General features: G+C 38.5%; 1 protein-coding gene across 6 annotated transcripts in view; it reads left to right on the plus strand.

Moving 5' to 3' along the window:
- KIAA1549L (KIAA1549 like) overlaps positions 1-22,077 on the plus strand; it is a 141,725-nt gene that overhangs the window by 33,272 nt on the left and 86,376 nt on the right. The gene's annotated exons all lie outside the window — the stretch shown is intronic.

Raw genomic sequence — 22,077 nt, forward strand, 5'->3', positions numbered from 1 at the left:
TCAGTCACAGCATCAAGGGTCCAACTAATCACTGATTTTTAATTTTTTTGTGTGTTGCAGTTTCTATACCCTTAGGTTAAAAACTGGTGATGTTCATTATAAAAAGACCACTTCAAAGACCCATTTTACATTTTTTTGCAGAATAAATGTTCTGAGCACCAAACCTGAGCAAAAAGACTTATGTTGTTAATCCCATCATCATAGACCTCCTGTAGCCTTCTGCAAATTCCATATCCTTTAGGCAAATTCTTTTTGGCTGATGGAAACTTCAACCATTTGCCATGGATTTATAATACCGGCTCTAAAACTGTGTGTGATGTGAGTGAAATTCCTACAAGATAAACATAACTTGTGCCTTATGTATTACCGTGAGCTGTTTTGCAGGGAGCTGCACAGATGTGTTTGCTATACTAACTGATCATCTAGGTTGCTCTGGTAAACAGAACCCCTCCAGAATAACTGATTCACGATCTGAGTTTTGTGCTGGTGAATTTTTACATATCAGTATTTTCTAAAGTAATTGGTAGCTATTCTACAGATTTAAGACTTCCTTTTTAACCTCTGTCTTATTTGGTGTGTTGCACTATCGCAAACCTCATAGGAAATGTCTCCAATTCACAAAGCCTTTAGCCTAGTTGGCACACTCACTATCCTAAAAATACCACACTCTTATCTGAAATACCTCACTCTTCTACCTATTCAGGTAAATCTTTTCTGTGGTGATGCATGCTAATCCTCTTGCTGTTTTCTTAGGAAGGGATAGAGACAGGGATAGCATTTCCTATTCCAGCTGTCATCCCTTTATTTAAGAATAAAGTGTGGAGAGATTAAATACCTTCCAGAGGCTCACACAATGAATTATTGTTAAAAGCTGAGCTCTGGAGTCCTGAATTCACTTCAGAGTTACAGAAATCTGTCGCACAAGTCCCTTGGGTATTGAGTATACAGGATACACAAAATAAAAGCATCTTTGACCTCTGATTTAACTACTATGTGCTTAATTAAAAACTACTTGTGCTTTATACAGAAGACACCAGATATTTCATTTATGAGGCTTGGGTTTGTAGGAGCTGATATAACACTGTAGGAAATGTTGCAGTACTGAAGCATTCTGTTGATTTTGATGCAGGTAAGTGAGTTTCTAAGACACCCATTTATAAAATGCCTTTCCAAGTGGAATGTAGTTCCAGCACATGTATTTTTAGCTGGTAACATGCAGGTAAATGTCTGCTTCCTCTGACTGTCAAAATGGAACCCAAGCTACTGCCATGAAAATCTTCATCTTACAGCCTCATTTTTAGAGGAAATGCTGAGTCTCTTCATGTTCTGATTTAACTCTTTATTCTATAGTGAATACTTTAATGGCTTTATTTTATATTTTTTGCATTATGTCTATACATTTTGTGAAAATGTCTGTAGGCTATGATATTTTGAAAGACTTTCTCATATGCTCCATCAGCTGCTTTTTTAAGTTGCATTAATTTGATCTTTTCAAATAATAATAAATCATTGTCTGATGTCAGAAAGTACTATAGTCCTTTTTCACTTTGCCAGTTTAAGACTAAAAACTTATTCATATTTCATCATTGTCCAACCAGTAAGATTGTTCTTAGGGCTTATTGGTAAATAATTAAGATTGATTTTATGGCTTATAGTCACATTGCCTATACAAGCATTTCTTCAGCTTGTACTTGGAAAAAACAATTTGCATAAAATGTGTGGATGCATAATTTTCACTTTTGTGATCCCACCATGTCTGTTCTTTTCTCGCATTTTTCCTGCTGGCACACACCACCTACGTACTACCCATCTCCTTCTGGCCTGCTTATTTTACCCGCTTTCCCCCTGCTCTGGCTCACGTAAGCTCCCTTTGGCTGGGCACAGCTTCTGCCAGCTCTTTGTGGAAACTCTTCTTTTCTTTTCTGTTCTGAGAGCAGAAAGGGACCACAACCACACTGGGCACACTGCGGATGCTGCTCAAGTACAGTCAGCATGTATTCCTAAGGGATCGTTATTCTTTTTCCAAGAATTTAAATCTATTCCAAAGAGATACCACAAATTCTCTCTTAAAAATACTACTTTCTAGGCAAGCTGATTACAAATAACAAAATCATTAAAATGCTAAGTGACTGCAAGAGAACGTTTTGCACTTGCTTCCATTAAGAATATGTACTTCTTTAAATTGTTATGGAACAATATTAAAGTGGACAGATCTTTCCTTGCTGTGTGTTTTGACCGTTATATCGGTGGATTTGCACTGATTTAGAATGGATAAAAATCTGACCAGTTTGACGTAATGATACGTATCTCAGTGCAGCATTGACCCTGGTCCTGACTCTTGGTTGCAGTGTGTGAATCAGAGGTGACTATACACTTAATTTAATAGTAAACTGCTTGATAAACACTTTGTAGTATTATTTAAATGGAAGTATTGCTTGGACGCGTAGAAGTGTTTTGAAGAGAAGGATAACAATCATGCCACCTGATTTAACGCTGAATGTTATAAAAAATGGAGCATCCATATCATGTCAACCTCCACTAGAAAAGCACTGATCTCTCTGTAACTAGGGGCAAGCCAGAAACAGATAATCAGAGGCACATCAAAACCCTCTCTGTAAATTAAAAGCATTTGTTAGAAATCTGCCATTTGTCTCATTTTCTTCTGCAGAGAAATCACTGCTTAACCATGGTTATTTCAGCTAAATGAGATATTTGTTGCATTCAGCAGGAACAAAGGAAAATACAGATCCTAATGATTTTTTAATGACTTGATTTAGCTATTTTTAACCCCTTGCAAGAATGGCTGATTTTTTTCCTAATTCAGCAGAAATGATTACACCTTCCCATCTGGCACCAACTCCACTGGAAACAGCTAGAGAGTGTATCGCTCTCCATATTGACTTGTTTTTTTTTTTTTTTTTAAACAATGCATATCCTAGGATTATTTGCAATAGGACTCTGTCTTGTAATTTACTGACCCAGTGTGAAAAGTCTATGGCTTTGCTGTCTATACAGACCTGGTTAAGTAAGTGAGTTCAGATAACGCTCCTTGTGTCTTTGGCATATTAAGGTTTGGTGTTTGTACATGTTCTGCTTCTGGTTTGGTAGATACGACATACACAAACCCACTGATGGGGATGGATGACAAAAGATCACCTTGAACAGAAGATCATCAGCAAAGATGTGAATTCAAGATTCGTATTTTTCTGTGTAATGAGCTTTGTACTTTTTCAACACCCCTTGTTAATGGCACCGCTGTAATGGGGATAGTCGGGGTATAAACAGGACAATGTTTATAGGAAGAGATGAGGTGTTTTAACAGGAACAACTTGCAGAATTAGCGAAATTGCATGTTTTAGATACACGAGCCTTTCTTCATCTTTCAAATCCAAAAGAAAAGCAGCAGCTTTCAAAGCTGAATGCATGAGCACAGGGCCTCAGTATAATTTGAGAAGAATGAATTAAAATATCTTTGAAGATACTGTCATAGAAAAGAAAGAGGTAGATTGCTCTGTAAGGTTGTGAAAAATGTATGGCTAGTACAGAGTTCGAGTCCTTCTAGTTTTCTGATACGGTGTGCTTACAGATATGTTACTTATCTTTCTGTTTATGGATTTCTGCCTATCAGAATATATTTGCTTCCTTCAAAAGACAGTATAGGAAATGAAGTAATTAGTACCTGTTTTGGACTCTGATATCTGAAGTGCAATATTCTTGGAAAAATCAGATTCTTCAGATTTTAAGTTTATATCCAAAAGCAGTTAGGAGTTGACAAAGTTTGGTGTTAATTCCTGATGTTAAAATCATTTGATGTGAAAACTCATCTTTTTGATTCGGGGGATGGATAAGACAATTTTCTTAGGGACTGCATCCTGAGTGATAACCATGAAACAAGAGCTTATGGCTAAAATCTGGTGCATGCAGGAAATACAGCAAATATAAGGTATGAAGAGGATGAGTAAAAAAAAAAAAAGTGATCAGGCATCTTAATTCCTCATTGCTCTGCAGTCCTTCTCCTGAATAAGGCAAGGATGTGGAGGAAAGTGTGGCACGTCTGTGTGCAATCAAAGGCTGTTGTAGAGGAACATTTTCTAATTTTGGAATACTTGACTTTCCAATTTAAGTAACATTTATAACATCAGGTTTCAGTTTTTGATTAAGTGGGATATTCAGCACTGTTGTGTAAAATCTTTATGTTATATCAGTAAAAATAATAGAAGGGGAGAATATGGTGTTGAGCTTCTCAAACCCAGGACTCTGAGTGAAGGCTTCTGACTTTTTGTGAGATCCTTGAGATGTTATCCTAGCAGCTGTGCCTCGGCTTCCCTGAGGCAGGTGTCTGTAAAACAGGGCAAATAATGCATCATGAAGTAACGGTATTTTGTAATGGTAGTTTATATTTAAAAATATCAGTTTATGAAATGATGAGCTTTGTATTGCATATAGATGAATATTAGATTAACTTCTGCTTCTTCTTACACACAATGTAATTATTACATTCACCATTCTTCTTTTACTTTGTGGAATATCATTACAGGATATGTCAAAAATAAAAGAACACTCAGGTACTAATTATGGAATGATTTCTATTAGGATAGTGAAATTTCATTCAATTTTTCACCTGCCTTAAAAGTCACTATTCTTTTTTTGTTTAGTATGAAGGTCGCAGTATATTTTTATCATATTTATTGGAGAAAAATATTTTTAGAATACTTAAACTAAGTCTATTACTTTATAGTTTTCTGTTTAGTGTTTGACCGGAATAGTTGTTTTGCCACTGAATTGCTGGTTTAGTCTCCTTCGGGCCTCCTATATGTTAAAATCATTGTCAGATAATATTAGATATATCTTTGCGAGAAGCTAATCAGACTTACTCTTTTACTTTATAGTGCCATTAATTTTGCTTTAATAAAAATATCCATTTTCTTAATTTATAATTGTCTGGAAGCTGACAGATGAGATTAAAAATCCTTTTTTATATCAGTGGGAACAATGTTTCTGTTAAGCTCTCTGTTATTGTGTTGTAGAGCCTCAAGAGACAGGATGGCAGCCCCTTCTTGACGGCTGGTTATTCTGTCCAGGAATACTATAAGGCTGTCTCCAAGGCAGCATCTTTTCACAGTAAACTTACCTTTGTATGGCTTATAATTCTGGCAGGCCCTTAAGTGAGTGATAATTGAGGAAAATCTGTAAAGTCCATTTTATTTTGACCTACGTGGCAATCCATTTATAAGATTATTTTCACTTTATCCTTCTCCAACAAGTTGTTGACTTGAGTTATGCTTTCAGTCTTCATTCATTTTGCTGATGAGGTAATTATTATAGTATGTCACACTATCAATAAGGATGGCGTATTGCATAATGTGTATGTTCATATCATGTGGGAGGTAAAAAGTTCTTTATAATGATAGAGAAATCACTGTTGTTAGATGAAACGTCTACTAGAAAGCTTCCATTTGTTTGACACTTTCTTGTTTTTTAGGATTTGTGCTGGAAAATGTATTAAGTGACCTCAAGCAAATGGAATATTGTGCAATAGATGTCTTAGTCAAACCTGTAAAACAGAGAGGACGTGTTTCCATGGTGCTCCGTTGCAGAGAGGTTTGGTGGGAATGGTGAGACTGGTGTGTACAAAGAGTGAGTGGGTCTGTCTGGATGCAAAAGGAATAGAAGGGATGGCAGAAAAGAGGTGCAGGGCTGAAACATGTCTTGGGACACCCCAATCAGGAGGAGCCTGCACACAGACTAAAATAAAGGACAAACTGCAAACAGGGAATCACTGAGCTCTGCTTCAAGAGGTAATTGCATAAAGATGAAGAGTGAGGCTTGAGCTCATGGAGGGACAGAAATCATAGCCCAGTGTCAGCTCTGTATGGCACAAAAAGCACACCCAAACCCACCACCGGTCTGCAAGCCTGGGAAGATACCTGGGGTGTGTGTTGGTGTGTGATGGGGCTTTTCCACAGCATTGCTGTAGGAAGCCTGGTCCAGACAAGATAGTTGTGGCTGTGCGCCTTGGTACACGGTCGCAGCGCAGCGTGCCTGGGCATGCTCATCTTGGTGTGCTGGAGGGCATGGGTTGGAGGGGGTGAATGAGTGAAATAATTTTTGTTTTAAAATAAAAGAATCTTAAAATCACCCCGTCCTGACTCCTCATGTTGAGCTGTATTAAATTGTGGCTACAGCATGCAAATGTATTTGCTGTGCTGTGACCTTGCAGTGTCTGTAAGGTGAAGGCGTAGCATGGCCAATAAAGCACAGCGTTTTTCATGTTTGGCGCTGTGCCCTGGAGAAGTGGCTGTCTGAAAGAAATTTACGGGAGTGGGTTAAATAGGCAAGGGGAGAGGGAGTGTTTAAAATGTTTGGCAGAAGACCAGGAGTGGGCATGAATTACATTTTCAACGTGGTATGTATTTTTAGCAATTACTCCTTATGCTATATCTTTTCTCATTTTATGATAATTACGTGCAAACCCCACGTGCACCTCAGTAGCACTGGTTGTCTTTTTTGCATTCAGCAAAGATGTCGTAGAGAGTTGGTGGTCTTGGGAGTGGGACTTGCCTGGTCTCTGTGTTTGATGAAGAAGGGCAATGGCCACTTATTAGGCTTACAGATCTTTAGTTTCTCTGTCCTGCTCAGAAAGCCCTTTGTGATCTTTCCCTTCTCTCTGCAACCATTAAATGGAAATAAGAGATCAAGGCCTGGTTTCTCCAGGCTCCTGAGAGTCAGACTGGAGGTGTGGGCTGGAGCGCATGCAAAGAGCTAGTGAGATCCATATGTCTCTTGTGGCCCTTTGGAAAGGGGAAGAATCATGGCAAAGTCCAGGATTTCATCACTATAGGCATTTTATGGATTTTAATCCTCTCCTCTCTAGATGCTGGGGGAAAGACCTGTTCTGTGTGACTAGCAGTTAGGGAATAAAAGAGAATACATGATTTTCCTGCAAGTCAAATCACCATCCCATTGCAGATGCTATTCTGAAGTTTTTATATATTGATATGGCTACTAATTAAAAAGATAAATAATATTTAAAAGTATAAAACACATTTTTTAGTCAATTAAGCATTAAATGTACCATTGTTTCATCAAGGTGTGTTTAATACCACGACTGAGGTCAGGTTGTCTGCCTGAAATGTGGATGATATTATTATGCTTTAAAATAATGACATCTGAGCATCTCTATGTATTTGGTCTAAGGATAAGAAAGATTTGAATTTTCCATTATTTATTTGAATTAGTAGCATTGTTTACAGTGAAAACTCCACCTGGCATAGTGAAACAAAAAAAATGAGCCGCACTGCAGACTTGAGCTGATGAACTGATACCAGAAGCAAAAGGCAGAAGTCATGGTCTTGTGATGCTGATAGTTCAGATTTGTAAAACCACTTCACCTCAGAGTTGTGTGGATTAGTTTCCCTTAAATTCCTCCAGATTTTAAGGAAAACAAAAATGTAAAACATCATCAACGTGTATTTGGTTGAGAAATGTGCTTAGGCCTTTGTGTATGCACAGCAGTCAATCAGTGTGTCCAAATGAAACTACTTCTCTCTGGAAAAACACTGTCTAAAGTATTTCCTACTTTCTTATTTTGTTTTGCCAACACTAGTGGCAGGTATATTTTTTTAATTATCTTTAATTTGCTAAGGAATCATGCAGATGTGTTAACGGTGATGCGAAAACAAGCCCACTTCTGTCTAATAAATTGGCATGCATTATGCCTAGTAAACTGAAAAGAAAGAACAAATTTTTTAATTTTTGTTTTAGTTTTTCATTTATTGTATTCTTTATTCTTTCTTCTTCCATATTATACTCTTTATTTATTTATTTGTTTATTAATTTTTTTTTTCTCAGGCTGTATCAACTACAATTGTCCATGGATTCACAGTAACAATATATTCAGGAAATGTACGCATCATATATTCTTTCAAAGTTACAAAAAAAAATCGTATTTAATTTAGGAGAATATATGGTGAGCATATAGTTTATCACTTTGCTTTTGGACCAATAAAAGCAACACCTACCTTTCAGTATGTAAACAGGGGTTGGGAAGTAATAAATACAAATGTGCTTGACCTTCTAAGTGCCTAGAGGTTTGAGCTGTAATTTTTCTTTGTCTTGAATCAGAGCAAAATTTGGCTTCTATCTCTTAAAGTTCTCTTCCATGTCATTTTATTGTGCTTACTCTGTAGGGCTTTGCTGTGGTTTATTCTATTGAAGCAGGTGCGTGAATATAAATGAATCTTTTAATGCATATTTTTATCATTCCGTGGCTACTTATGCAGTTTAAAAAATAAAAAGATGCTTATTCACTAATTGGAAAAGTGTGTTTTCTCTGTGTCCTGGGATTGTGGATTATAAACAAAATCCCTCACATAGGAAAATCTTTTTAATAATAACCTACTAAACCTATTAGTAGGCTTCATCAAGGCAAGAAGGTCAGTTGCCCCCTGAGGATGATTTGCCTCCTCTTTCACTCCTCCCATAATTAGCTTCCTTGTTGTAAATGTTTGCCATTGAGTAGCTGAGGGCAGGACTATTAATCAGGAGAAGCAGGTGCTGTGGTCTGCAACTGCTTGTTTCAAGGTTACAGCAGCACTGCCCATGGCTGCCTGGTCTCTGGGGCTGTTGCAGTGATGTTCTGAAAAGAAACCCCTCTCTGTGTAGTTATCTCATGCTACACTCTCCATTTATACCCCTGAAGGAAATGCTCTAGTTTTAGTAGAGGTTGAATTTTCTGCCAGACTGCAGACAGTGGGTTCTATAGACCAGATCCAAAATAAGGATGAGTATTGGTTTTATTGATGTGACCTGATTTTCCTCCTTTTTTTCATTTCAGGCTTGCAGCTGATTTATGCTTGCTGGAAGTGTTGGGCCCATAGATTTTGGCCAATCTGACAGCTTGCTAAAGGGCTTATGCTGGTACTTTGGGAGCATATGTAGCATTTCAGGCTGGAAAACTATCTGTCCTGGAGGAGAAATTTGTTTTACAGCATGAACTAGCAGAAGAAAAATGGTCATTGCAGTGTGAAGTGGATGCTGTGAGGAGGCTGGGTTGCTTAACTAGGGATGGAGGGAAAGAGTACCAAAATGTTCCTCTCCTGAGCTGTGCAAATCAGGTGGCTGTGATTTCACTCATGGCACAATTTTGGCTGTAACACTAATGAAAATGTGCACGGGAGAGCAGATGGATGAGGCACGGCACAGAAAACCAACATAGACTGTTGAAACCGAGGGCAGAATTTATGGAACTGATTGGTAGAGGAATGCAGTGCTGTGTAAAAAAGCGTGTGAGTCTGGTCTCTTCTGAGTCTTTCATGGGAACATTTCAGAGGGCTGGGTATGCGTGAAAGACTTTTCTTGTCAGGTAAAGATAACACTTTTTTTGTTGTGGGTTTGTGTAAAATAATTATCTAGTTACATTAGAAAAAATGTGCTGGACTAGACAAGCAGGGAAAATGTTCCCTTTCCCCTGCTTTGTGGTGAGCAGGCTTGTCTATGGCTGCTTACTCCAGCTCAGGACTTGGTACAGTCACCAAAATCAAACTGAAGAGTGAGACTGATGCAAACTTGTGTGAGAAGTTTGAAGAAAGCATAGCCTGTTTGTTTTCTAATGGTAACTCTTTTTCGCTTGAGTGACATCCTGACGGGCATTTCTTCATCTGCTGGCATTTGAAGAATTTAGGAAAATGTGTATTTTATGCCCTGTCTTTTAATGCTATGATATTTTAATGAGCAGCTACTGGGAATTAGGGCTGCGACATTAGTTCTGGGTCAATACTTTGTAAAATCTTGCCCCTCTGTGTGCAGAAAAGGTCATTCTTGGTCTCACTGGAAATGCAATGACTTTGTTCTGTTACTGTCAGAAGAAAATATTTGTTTTCTCTCAGCCTGACTCTTTTCTGAGAATTATCTGCTTTTCTTTTTTCCGGTGTGCAAATGCATCTGTTTGGATAGTTCACGTCTTTTTAATAAATTGTATCTGAAACGAGCATTCAGGTTGGAGAGATTATATATAGAAATATGTTATTGCCCTTCTGTGAGTCTATTTATGTGCCAACAAGCCACCCATAAACTCCACTTATAACAATTAGGTGATTTGCTCATTGTTTGCTATAAGCTGTCGCCGTGAGAGGATCCAAGGTTGAGCTTGTTTGTGTTGCTCTTAACAGGCACGGCCAAGCGTAGAGAATACCTTATTCAATGGAGGGGTAGGAGAGCACTTCCATTAACCTGGAGGCTGGGCGTTCAGGAACAGCTGCTGGAGAGTGCTTGGCTGTGGGCACTGAACGCTGCTGGCAGGCTTGGGGATCTGAAGTGGATGGTCCCAAAGCAGTGCCTTCTGCAGTGTGTAATGTGTTAGTTATGGAGCAGTATGTACATCATGTCTTTGAGTATCCATGGTTTAATTATGGCCCCAGCAGCGGTTGTGGCTCTGGTAATTTGTCTAACTTGGACTGATGCATTTTGGTGTGTTTGGAAAGTTTACTGGGAAAATAACCTCATGGTCCATTAACTGCATAGCTTGCCCCATTAACAATTTTTAGTACATTTTTTTAATGCTGTTTCAAATTCACTATCATGTTTAGCATCTGGCAATGTGGTTTAAATTTACTAAGACATGATCTGGTTTCTTTTAACTGTGTTGAGTCTGTGGACTGGCTTGAGAGACAAATTGCAAGCCCTTATTTTCCTTTGCTGTGCCAGACAAATCTTCTGGAAAACAGAACTACTTTGTAAGGTACTGTAGGACAGAATGCTTTAAAGGCTAGGCTCTCGGGGGAGCCGTGCATTCTCCTTCAGAGGAGCCATACATCCTCTTGGCTGAGGACGGAGTGAGAAGTCTTCCAGGAGATGTTGGTGTGCAGGTTCCTGGACAAGGAAGGTGCTGGGGTCTGAGCCAAGGGCAGAACCAGGCTTTAGTTATGGATGTTGAGTGTTTTTAAGCTAGGAAGTTTAGTCCAGCATATGCTTGGAAATCAAGTGTATTTATTTTCACAAGCTGCTATTACTTAAGCATTAGTTTTCACCTTTCTCAAAGATGTTTTAGGATAAAAAAATATAGCACAATATATAATTTAAAAATGTTTTAAATTTAATATTATTTTTGAAAGGGAAGATCATGGAGGGCAGATGTCCATACTCAACATGAGAATGTTGCTCGCTGCATGCCTAGCAGCTGCTAAATGCCAAAAAACTTTATAACCATCTAATAAGTATTTTCAGACACTTCAGCTGCTAAATACCAGCCTCTCTTTTGAAGAACAGATATGTTTATAACTGCTGTTCCGGCACTTTCAAAATGAACAAGCTAGGTTTCAAGATTGTTTTGAGTGAGTTGAGGTAGTCTAAAGCAATTAGCAAAGCTTTCTAGCTTTATACCCATTTTATGCCACTAGAAGCCTCCTTGGGTGCTTTGCCCTTTCTATGGATGATGAGTGTCAGTTGCCCGATATGCTCTATCCCCTGCTTGTGCCACTGGGTGCTCCTTTTCCTATTTCATCACTTTGCTTCTCATTGCCTTCCAGCTGTTGTCATCTCAACCCTCTTCCACAGATTCTGTATTACGTTATTTCTTGCATGGCCTTTAATTGTGGCCTGGTGGCATTTTCCTTGGGAGTTTGGCTGCTCGCTCTCTCTGAAGTACCAGAGAGCTTCATCCCCCTTGTTAGTAACTGAGCTTCACAGCTCTTCATCTGGCTCTTGTGAGGCTGGTGGGAAGGGAGAAAAACAAAAAAACACTTTCAACACCCTTAGAACTATGATAAATCTCTGAGAATCCTTCATATTGTGTTAATGTGTTTATGTATTCCAGAAGCTGAAGAACAAGCTATCATATAAATCTTTAATGCTATGTAAATGCATAAAATTTAAAATTACTGTTTTTTGACCAGATTGTAGAGGGATGGTGAGAAGAAATCCCATAGGAATGCGTTATTCTTAATTCCGATTTCCTTAGTTTATATGTTTATTTTCTTAGAAATCAATGTGTTTGTGTTTAGCAACAAATATAGTTTAGGCAAAGTAGCTGAAATACATGTATTTGGGGTCTTAATTTTGGGGCTTGAATTCCATATTTAGCTATCATTATAGGAATGGCTTATCTTTCAAGTGCTGAGTATCCCCAGGTCACTGCCTAATTGGTGGATGTTACTAGGGGTAAACAGCTTGGGAAATCGGGTTGTTCCTGTCTTGGTGACTGAATATGGAATTTAGTCTAGCACGTTTGTAAATGTTGTCCTAACTAACTAAATAATCTTGCTGACTTGGCAGGCTTTGGACAGTTTTAGTTTATGTCACACGACAGTGTCACTCTGTTTTCCAGGCTGATCCCTACCTGTGTTAGAAAAACAGAGGGAATGCTGAGCGCAGAATTTAGTAATGCTTTTGTATAGCCTTTTTCTTCTCATGGAAGAGGATAGATGTCTTCATGGAAAACAGTGCACGTGACAGATCTCTGTGTCCGTGCTCAGTGCGTTCTTCCTAAGTGAATGTGTTGACAAACCAGTAATTGTGGATAAGCGCAGAGATGGGATTTGCCCCAGCAGGGAAATGACTGACAGCAAAAGTGGGGTTTGGTAAGGGTGGGCAGCCCATGGGGTCCAAACTGGCTACAGACTACTTTGTGAGGTTTGTGGTTAATGGCAGTTTGACTGAGTGGCCGGTGTGCCAGTCTCGGTCTGACTCCTTCTAGAGACAGCAGAGAAAGTAAAGTGAGGAAATCAGCATTCCACAGGAAAATTTGGGTGACTGGCTTATAATTTATTTTGGTTTTAGTAATAAATTACTCTGTTAATGAAGATAATATTTTGGGTAGAAGCTTTCTTCATGATGCTTTATGACTCACCTGGATGTTGAAGTGATTGCTTTATTTCAGTTTAACTTACTGATTATATATATCTATAATATGTAGAGTTATGAATTTATTTTTTATACATGTATATATATATGAATATATATAAATAAATATATATACATATATATATATATATATAAAAAATAAAATACATGTCGCAGAATGTTCAGCTTTACCTCTATGGTGATAATCCAGGTAGCATGATCCATGCTAAACTGAGCCTGGAAGATTGCCCATGCAGCACATGCGATGTCAATGTTCAATGGCAACCGTGGGAAGAGATGTGACAAGCACACTGCAGATTAAACTGAGGACCCTGTGTGCAATTTCACAGCTTTAAAGTTATGAGCTTGTATTGAACTGTAAACTTTACTCTAGCTTAAGGGTGGATCTTTACCCTCTGCTTACTGGCTTCCTCATCCTGGACTAGGATCCCAAAGGGGAGCTAGATTAAAAAACCAAAAATGTTTAGCAATGAATATCAATTATCTACCTGAAAATGCAGTGGTGTTTTTTTTGTTGTTTTTTTTTTTTTGTTTTTTTTTCTTAAAAAATCTTATTTATTTTTATTTTTTTAAAGAAATGGCTTGTCTGCTGACAAGCTACTTGTTGAGTTGTGAGCTAGTTGGTAGCCAAGCAGCATGTCATTTACCAGAGGCCATTGTTCACTAAATGCAGGTTTCTCCTCTGTCCCTTCTTCTAAGGGAATGATATTATCCTCAGGTTACTTATCTAAAGGGTGAACTTCTTCTTGGCATGTTATCTTGTAAGTAGAGAGCAATGTTATTCTCCTCATCAGTGCAAACCTTACCTGAGCGTTTATGTGTCTTTGTTTAAAGAGACCACATTTCCCTGATGGACCCATGGACCAGAAAGATCTAATTTTGCTGAAGTCTGAGAAAAGTTGTAGTTACATCACCCGGGACTGTTCCTCTAAATCCCCAGCAAATGTGGTTTGGCCGCAGGTTGGCTTGGAGGTTAAATCAGGACAGAGAAGAATGCGTGAACTCTTATGGAAGACTGAATATACGATTTTATTTTTAATCTTCAAGCCCTTCACTACACTGAGGGGACCCACGGAATGATATTTGTTACCTCCCAAATGTTGTTTTCACTTAGCTCCTTGTGATATTATGTGAATAACCAAAATGCATACCTCTAGGCACGTTGTATGATACCAGGCACAGTGTGACAGCATGACTAATGTGCATCTAGAATTAAATAAGGTTCCTGAAGATTTCTTTTTTTCCATAGGATAGTGCCAAGACATTTCAAAGCCTTTGATGCTGACAGCTAAAGTAATTACACTGCATCTATTATGTTGTTCTTGGTAAATTAGGTTTCTTGAGTTGGCCTGACCAGAGGTACGGTGCCTCCCATTTTAACCCACTCTCTATAATCTGCTCACAGCTTTTTCTGCATACTATATTTTGATCTACTGAATATCAAATTTAAATTTGGGATATTTTTGCTGCCTGGATTACTTGCATATGTATAGTACACTTTGTTACTGATTCTTAACATATCTCCCTATGATGGTGATAACTGGAGAATGAAGGTGATTAACACAATAGTTTACAGGGGGGAAAAACCCAACCCTGCAGCCAGGAGCTTAATAAGTAAATCAAATTAATTTATTGGAGTTCAGAACATTTAACTTGCCTGTAGTGGTACCCATTTATTGCTTTCTATTCCTTTTACACCTGGCCTGACTGGATGTGCTGCTGGGCACATTCCTCATTTAGACTGTGTTTCTCATCAGCCTCAAGTCACTGGGGAAGCTGGTGACCACTATTTAAAAAGAAAAAAGGAGGGCAGGGAAAGGTAAAACCAACAAAATAAGTAAACGTGACTAATTTCTGGGGTATTTTTATGGTATTTCAAAAAATACCATAAATTTTCCAGACCACATCCTGCCACTCGCTCGCTAAATTTGAGGTGCAGTGAATCACTGAAGCATGTACAGTTGCAGTGGACCTGATTCATTCTTGCCTTGCCGCTCTTGCAGCTGTTTGCAGGTGTGCAAAGCAAATTCAGAATGCTCTCTGATCAGAAAGATAAATATTTGTCCTTGATTGTATTAAGAATGATTCATACAACTGATGTAGAAAGCATGGGTTTTAAAACAGAGGTCAAGATATAGCGCTAGCACTTCCATTCCCTTCTGTGTTGGAATAATATTAAGTGACCAGAATTTAAATATGCTTTCCAATTACTGTAAAAAAAATGCGAGTGATGACAGTAGGCTCAGGGCACTGGGGATTACGTTTACTATGCTGACAACAGGCTGGCATGTGTTATGTAATTAATTAAAAAAAAAGTTGAGTAAGAAGAAAGCAGACCGTATTTCAATTGAAATAGTTCTCATAAACAAATTGAATTGACAGCTTGTATCAACTCATGTTTTTTCTCTCTTCTGCTGTGCAAAGCCTTACTCAGATAATTATGCTTTCATGATAGAACACAGCTAGTTGCACACAGGGAGAGAGGGCTTAAACACATCCTGGCTCACCCTGTAGTATAAGCTTCCTTTTTAATCCACTCCTATGCTATAGCATTTTTTTCTTTATTGTGGATGGGGATAAATGTGTAGTATTAAGTTTTCATCTTTAAGCTAAATTTTGCACTGCCAACAAACAATCTTATTTCATAGCAATGCAGCCTTATTGTGATAGCTGCAAGCTGAGATGCTGTGATTGATTCTATTAAGTCATGTAATATCCTGCGTTCAGTTGTCAAAATTTATTTTTGTTATTGTCAACATTTTAATATGTCTAGGCAGGGCTTTAAATAATTGCTGCACTAAAAGAAGCTTTGGATTAGAAATATGGTGCCTGGTGGTTTGCAGAAAGAGAGTGTGGTTGAAGCATATTTATCACTTAGAAATTACAATTTCTGAGATGACAAATCTTTAATTCATGCAGAAAATTGTTACAATTTAGATTTTTAATTGGAATTCTGGATACATTCCTTGTACTATTTTAGGTATCACCTTTTAATGAAAAAGCAGTAGTTGGTGAAGAATGAAATGAATTCCTAGTCTTTATTTAAGATTCAAATCAGCTTTAGAAAAAACATGAAGAGATTAATTTGAAAGTCAACAAGACAAATCTTTAGACTGGGCTCAAAATTTACAATCTCATTTCTGGTCTTTCTTGCAAGTAAAGCATTTGCCTTCATTTTAAGATAATTTGAAGTAGCACCTGCCTTTTAGCCCAGACCAAGGCAGGGGTCTCTTTGGTGTCCCTCTCCTTGGTGGGGCCAGAGGAATCTCCAGCAGGTCGAGCGACTGCCTTTAGAGTGTTGTTCATCTTGTGTGCTCTCCTTACAGTGGTGTAAAAGAGCATCTGAGGCGTTCCTTGGGGATGCATTGCTGCCACTTGGGTCTGAACTGCAGTTGGGCATAGGAAATCATGAAGCCAGGATGTGTCCTGATTATTTTCCATTTTTTTTTCCCCCAGATGCTTTTCTTTGCTCTTTCAAGGTAGCCTGTTTGGCATCATGCAAAAAAGATTTTTCTCCTTAGCTAACTTTTGGCCAATGAAACTCTAATTTTATATTAACTCTGTGGTGGCTCATCTTTGCTCTGCAGCTCATCCAAGTTTCTGCGTGGGACTCTTAGAGCATTTCAAAGGAGGAGGAAAGCATACACAGCTGCAGGAGATGCAGTGTGAGAGCTCTTGGGGGAACAATGTAGATCCCACAGCTTGCACTAGTGTTTCTCTTGGGGGTTGCAGGGAAGGACAGACCCTGGAGGAGAAGGTGCCACAGCAACACCATGCATTTTGAGAATGTTAAAAATCACAACGCAGATGTATCTCAGCCAAATGGATATTTGAAATAATAATTTACAGAGTTTTTTCCCTGCTTGTGCAAGTGATGAGCCTCTTCTGAGGTATGTTTTGGTTTTTAATATGTTCAGCATCAACACTTTAACTCTTTGTGTACTTAGAGTTTTAGTTCTACTTAATAATCGTTCATCCATGAAGTTACCACTTAGGTAAGGTAAAGGTATTTTGATTGATGAAAGAACAAAGCAGCAGCCTTTGAATAAACATTACTTTTCATAAGTCTGAAGTGTTACCGCTGTCACTGTGTTTGTGTACACGATTCCCTGTTTTCCTGGCATCCTGTCCAGGAAATCTTGGTGATGAAGAAGATTGTGTTGAAAAAGTACCTGGGAGCGGCATAAATCCAACCCCAGGAATTTACTTAAGGGCTCCCTTGGTCTATGCAATATCAGCCCTCAGGAACATGAGGGAAGAAACTCTCACCTCACTCTTCTGATCTTATCTAGAGCAGAGCCTCGAATGGTTGGGATTTCTTTTTGGAAGCATCAGGAACTTCATCAGGAACATCAGGAACAGAACACATATTTAGACACCTGAGCAACTCTTAATTGATAAAAGTAATGAATGGCTACATGATCTGACTGCTTTAGCAATTTCTTGCTTCATGCACCTTTCTTTCATTTCTGTATTCATTAATTTTACCCAGTTATCCCTATCTCATTTGAATGATCTCATTTCAATAGCAATATGAGTATATGGAGGCAGTTAATAAAAAATTTTATCAAATGCTAGGCAGTGCATGTGTTTGACAGTGTAGTAGTAATGCTCCTAAAATCGTGGTTAACCCGAGAGCTTTAAAATCTAGATATTCGGTTATATAAATGTAAAATGTTTGCATAGTGTATGTACAAAAGAAGAGCCTGTCTGAGCAGTGCATCATCTTTCTCTTTTTGTTAAAAGTGACCATGCACGTCTCTGCAGATTAATGGAGTGTCTGGGAAGAACTTAGGGTCTGGTTTGGTTAGAGGCTGTTTTTCGAAATAGCTTCCAGAAATTTTTAGAGAGCAAAATCTCTTGAAACTTTAGCAAAAAGGGCAGCAGTCAAGTGAAAAGAAGCATTGTGGCTGTACTCAAAGTGGGTCACAGAGCTAGGTGTTTTCCAAGTTTTGTTCTGAGTTAAATTAGAAGTTACAAAGATGAACTTCAGTTGGGGATCCAAGTGGGAAGCATTTTGAATTCCTTCCCTATCAGAGACATTTTTACCATTCTGTAGGGTGCAATGTGATAGAGCATGTGAGTCTCATGAATTGAAAAACAACAGAAGACAGTCAAATGAATCAAACTTCTACAGAGAAAAAAATGTACCTTAGTTGGCTGGTTTAAAATATTTCCTTTGAAAAGTAATAATCATTTTCTATCACAATCTCCAAACCCTTCTATAGGACACTGGAGATTTAAATTAGGAGATCAACTAACTTGTGGGGTGCTGTTCACGCACCATCTGAAAATAGCAACATCTTTTCTTTCTGATACTGCCTTTTGTTCCAGACAAAGGGCATCTTCTTTTTGAGAAACCAGCTGCTCATTTTGGTAACCATTAACTATTTCCTAGTTTTACAATTAAAACTGATTTCAGGAGTTACTAAAAAGTCATTTTGCCTGCAGCAGTGATTCTGCTTTGTTTTTGTATTTTTTTTTTTTTAATACTCCTGTCATTTCGCAGGGAAGATGTTGTCTAGTAACTTTACAGAAAATGCCAATATCTTTATCTTGGGGAAAAGAATTAACTTTTTAGTGGCACAACACGGATTAGTACTGACATGTTTAGGCAGACAATGCAAGATGAGAGCTACAGTCTGTAAGTACATCTACCTGCTTTATCCCTGTGTTTAGGACTTTGTAAGCTTTGGGTTTACCACATTTGATGCCTGTACTCATAGATCGACACCTGCAAGTTAAATACTGAACCACTGTAGAATATATAACTTGTATCTGAATGTGTCAGAGAAGTGCAGGGGTACTGCCTGGATAGGACTGAGGTTTCCATGTGAGGGAGGGGGCTTCCTCAGTGATGCAAAGAGGTCCATCGCTTTTGCAGGGAAATAGGTGAGGAGCAGGTGCAGGCACCTGCGTCCTCGTGGTGGTCTGAGCGTGCATCACTCAGGGGAGTCGAGCTGGATTGGGAGCTAGGGTATTTCACCAGCATTCTTGGGAACTCCACAGTCTGCCAAAGTTAACATTTATTTTTCAGATACGAAAGCAGATGTATTTGCATTTGTATAACATTTCTTCTGGATTTTAATTCATGACTGAATAGTTTGGTTTGACTGGGCAGTTATTTAATCTTTTTACCACCAAGGACTGGACTCCCCCTTTGTGCTTTTAAGTCCCTTAAGTACTCTGTCAGCAGAGGTGGTTGATTTTTTTTTTTTAAATTTTTTTTTTTTGTTACTGACAGTAATAATGTCCTGTCAGACAAGTATTTTCAGTGATTTCCAAGAAGTGAGAAAGTAAAATGAGGTGACATGTTGCTATAAACTTGAGCTGCTGCCACTTTTATGCAGCAAAGAAAAGAACCTGAAAATAAAGGCTAATGAGCCATGCAAAGCACAGTGAAAGTCATAGAAAATGGAAATGAATTTCAAGCATTTGCATGATAGTTCCTAGCCTGAGCCAAGTCCTCATCTATTGTAGAGCAGACAAGGAGCTTAAGAATTAATTACCTAGATGATATGCATAGCTCATTAAGAGGTAATTTTTAATTGTAATGCATATTGCACTTCATGTTGAATGTCCACTGCAGGTCGTAGCAAAGTTGCAGGTTGATTTGTTGTTCAGAAGAATTTGGTTGCTGCTCTGTCATCCTGACTTAACCTCAGGAAGCTCTATGACAGCTCCCTGGAAGCTGAAAGTTCCCGCCGTAGGAAAGAGATTTACTCCTTCCTGAGTGACGGCCTTTGCTACATTTATAAAAGATAGGAATCAAAGGGCAATATTTAATTAAAAAACAAAACAAAACATTTTTTTAAAGGGATTGCCTTTAAATTGTTAATTTCTGAAAAGTCAGTACCTAAGAGAGAACCAATTAAGATGATGTGTGTAAGGCTTTCTTCCTAGTTTCTATCCTTTTTTGATATGTGGAGAGAGAAAAAAACCCTGAAGCCTTAAAAAACATCTCTCTGTGCTGTTCTTACCTTCAGTGCTGTCAAGCCATCTCAGGAAAAGAATTTTTCTAATCTAAGAAAAAAAAATCCCTTCTATGTGGACTTTTTCCCCAGCAAGAGATTATGTTTGTAGTCTCATTCATTGGCATAAAGAGATGTCTCCTCCAAACAAGGGTGTGCTGCACTTCAGCTCAGTGTTTTGTCTGTTAACTCATTCATGGTACTGGATATTATGCATTCACTGCTTTAACCTTCATGTGTTCTGGGGCTAAGTAACAGACCGTTTTTTTTGATTCAGAAATTGCATTGAATATACACTGCTTATTTGTTGCAAATCTTGAAGAGAGAATAGAATTTAGACCAGATTATTATTTTGTTGCATTTTTTATAAAATGTATGTTTACTCTTTATTTACTGTTATTAGTGTTGAGTGTTCTCTTCAGTGTGACCAGAATTATTTCTAATTTAAATATCAATAAGATATTAATATATTTTTAAGGTCAGGTTTTTTTTTTAAGAGCAGTGACTTTTGTACTTTGAAAGCATTATCAGTGGGACAATGCTCCATGCTGTGCAGACAGAAAGCAGGATGCTTCTCTGCGTGACCTGCATTTCTTTCGTGGTGTTTACCTCTTTATTCCTCATTACAGTCAGAGGCCACAGGTAGTGGAAAGAGCGAGAGAGCAGCAAAAGATGTTGTGGGAACATCTGTCCTTGTACTGATCTTATAGACGTGGCACCACTGAGACCGTATCTCTCCGTAGAGAGAATTAACTTCCAAAGTTAAGGTCTGCCTCCATGTCCTCTGGGTCAAGCATGGGGGGCGCCCAAAGCACAGCCTCGCTGTCTGCCCTTCATGTCTTGGTCTGAAATAGTCACTGGTAAACACAGAGAGCTCGTCCTCCCTCAGCTTTTGGTGCTTGGGTGTGTATTGCATCTAGTAACTGGCTTTGAAGCTCTGAAATGGATGAAATAAGTAGAAGTTAAGACATTTTATGGTTGTCTGGACAGAGTGTGAGGCATTTGCGTTGCACGCTCCTTAAGTACAGCCATATCACGTACTCTTTCACAGCTGATGCCTCTAGTACGTATATGTATTGGGTAGAGCTAGTGCTGTGATAATCCATAATTCTTGGATTTCACTATGTTCTCTGAAACTGTTTAAGTGTATAACGTGCAGTAATACATCCACTCTCTGCTCCTAATCTTGCTTGTCTGTAAAGTGAGCAGCACTTGTTGTATCACTCATGCACTCAGTTCACAGTAGCAATGGCTAAAGATGCTCATGCTACCACTCTGCTTGTTACCATCTCTCTGCTGGAGATACTCACACCTGTAGCACAGGTGGAATGCACATCTGCGTGCTGGTAGTTTGTGTCCTAGCTTAGAATTATGCTAAAGACCTGATTTGAATGTCTCCCTGCCAGCACAGGAGTGGAGTTCTGTGAAGGGTGGAAGAAGCTGCCACTACTGCAGGCACTGTCCTGACACTGGCAGAGCGCAGTCCAGAGGGTCTCCTCCACTCATGGGTTATGGCCTGAAATGTTACATGCAAAAAAGATTTCCTTGAAGATGTGTGTGGTTTGGTGAGCAGAAAGCTTTTTGGCTCAAGGGAACATTCACAATTACCCAACCAACATGTCAAAATATATCATATTATGTAATTTGGTGCACAGTTCAACCCTTTCAAAGCACTGTAGGTTCTTTTTAAAAGTTCTGGAGATAATTTTTTTTCCTTTGTAGAATAATCTACATGGCTTTTAGCAGGGATTCTCTTCGGCCTCCTCTTGTATTTGATTTTGCAGGGAGAATTAAAACTCTGAAAGCTTTACTAAAGGAGTAGCTTTTAGTGAAGAAAATACATTTTTCTTGCGTATAGTAAGAAAGCTGTACTATTGTTGACTTGTAACTACTAGTGGAAAAACTAAGCTGAGTCCACATTTCCTGTACTTTGCTGCCTCACTCCCTAAGAGTCTTAAGCAGATCAGAGTTCGGTCCCAAAACTCGTACTTATGCTCATTCAGGGTCTTGTATGACTCTTATAGTCCATCCTCGCTCTGGAGTTGTGTTTTGGGGTTTTTTTTGTAAAAAATAAAACAACTGAAACACCTGTCCTCTAAAAATGTGATTTGCTTGAAAATCATGAGATTTTAAAATGGGTCTGTTTTCTTTTATCCCCTGACCACAAGAATTCAGAATTTTCATGTAAAGATTGAAAGATGAAACACTAATACAGTCTGTTTTGCTTAAGGAATGTTTTTGTTTGTTT

The sequence above is a fragment of the Cuculus canorus genome, chromosome 5 (genome assembly GCF_017976375.1).
Source record: "Cuculus canorus isolate bCucCan1 chromosome 5, bCucCan1.pri, whole genome shotgun sequence".
NCBI classification, from domain to species: Eukaryota; Metazoa; Chordata; class Aves; order Cuculiformes; family Cuculidae; genus Cuculus; species Cuculus canorus.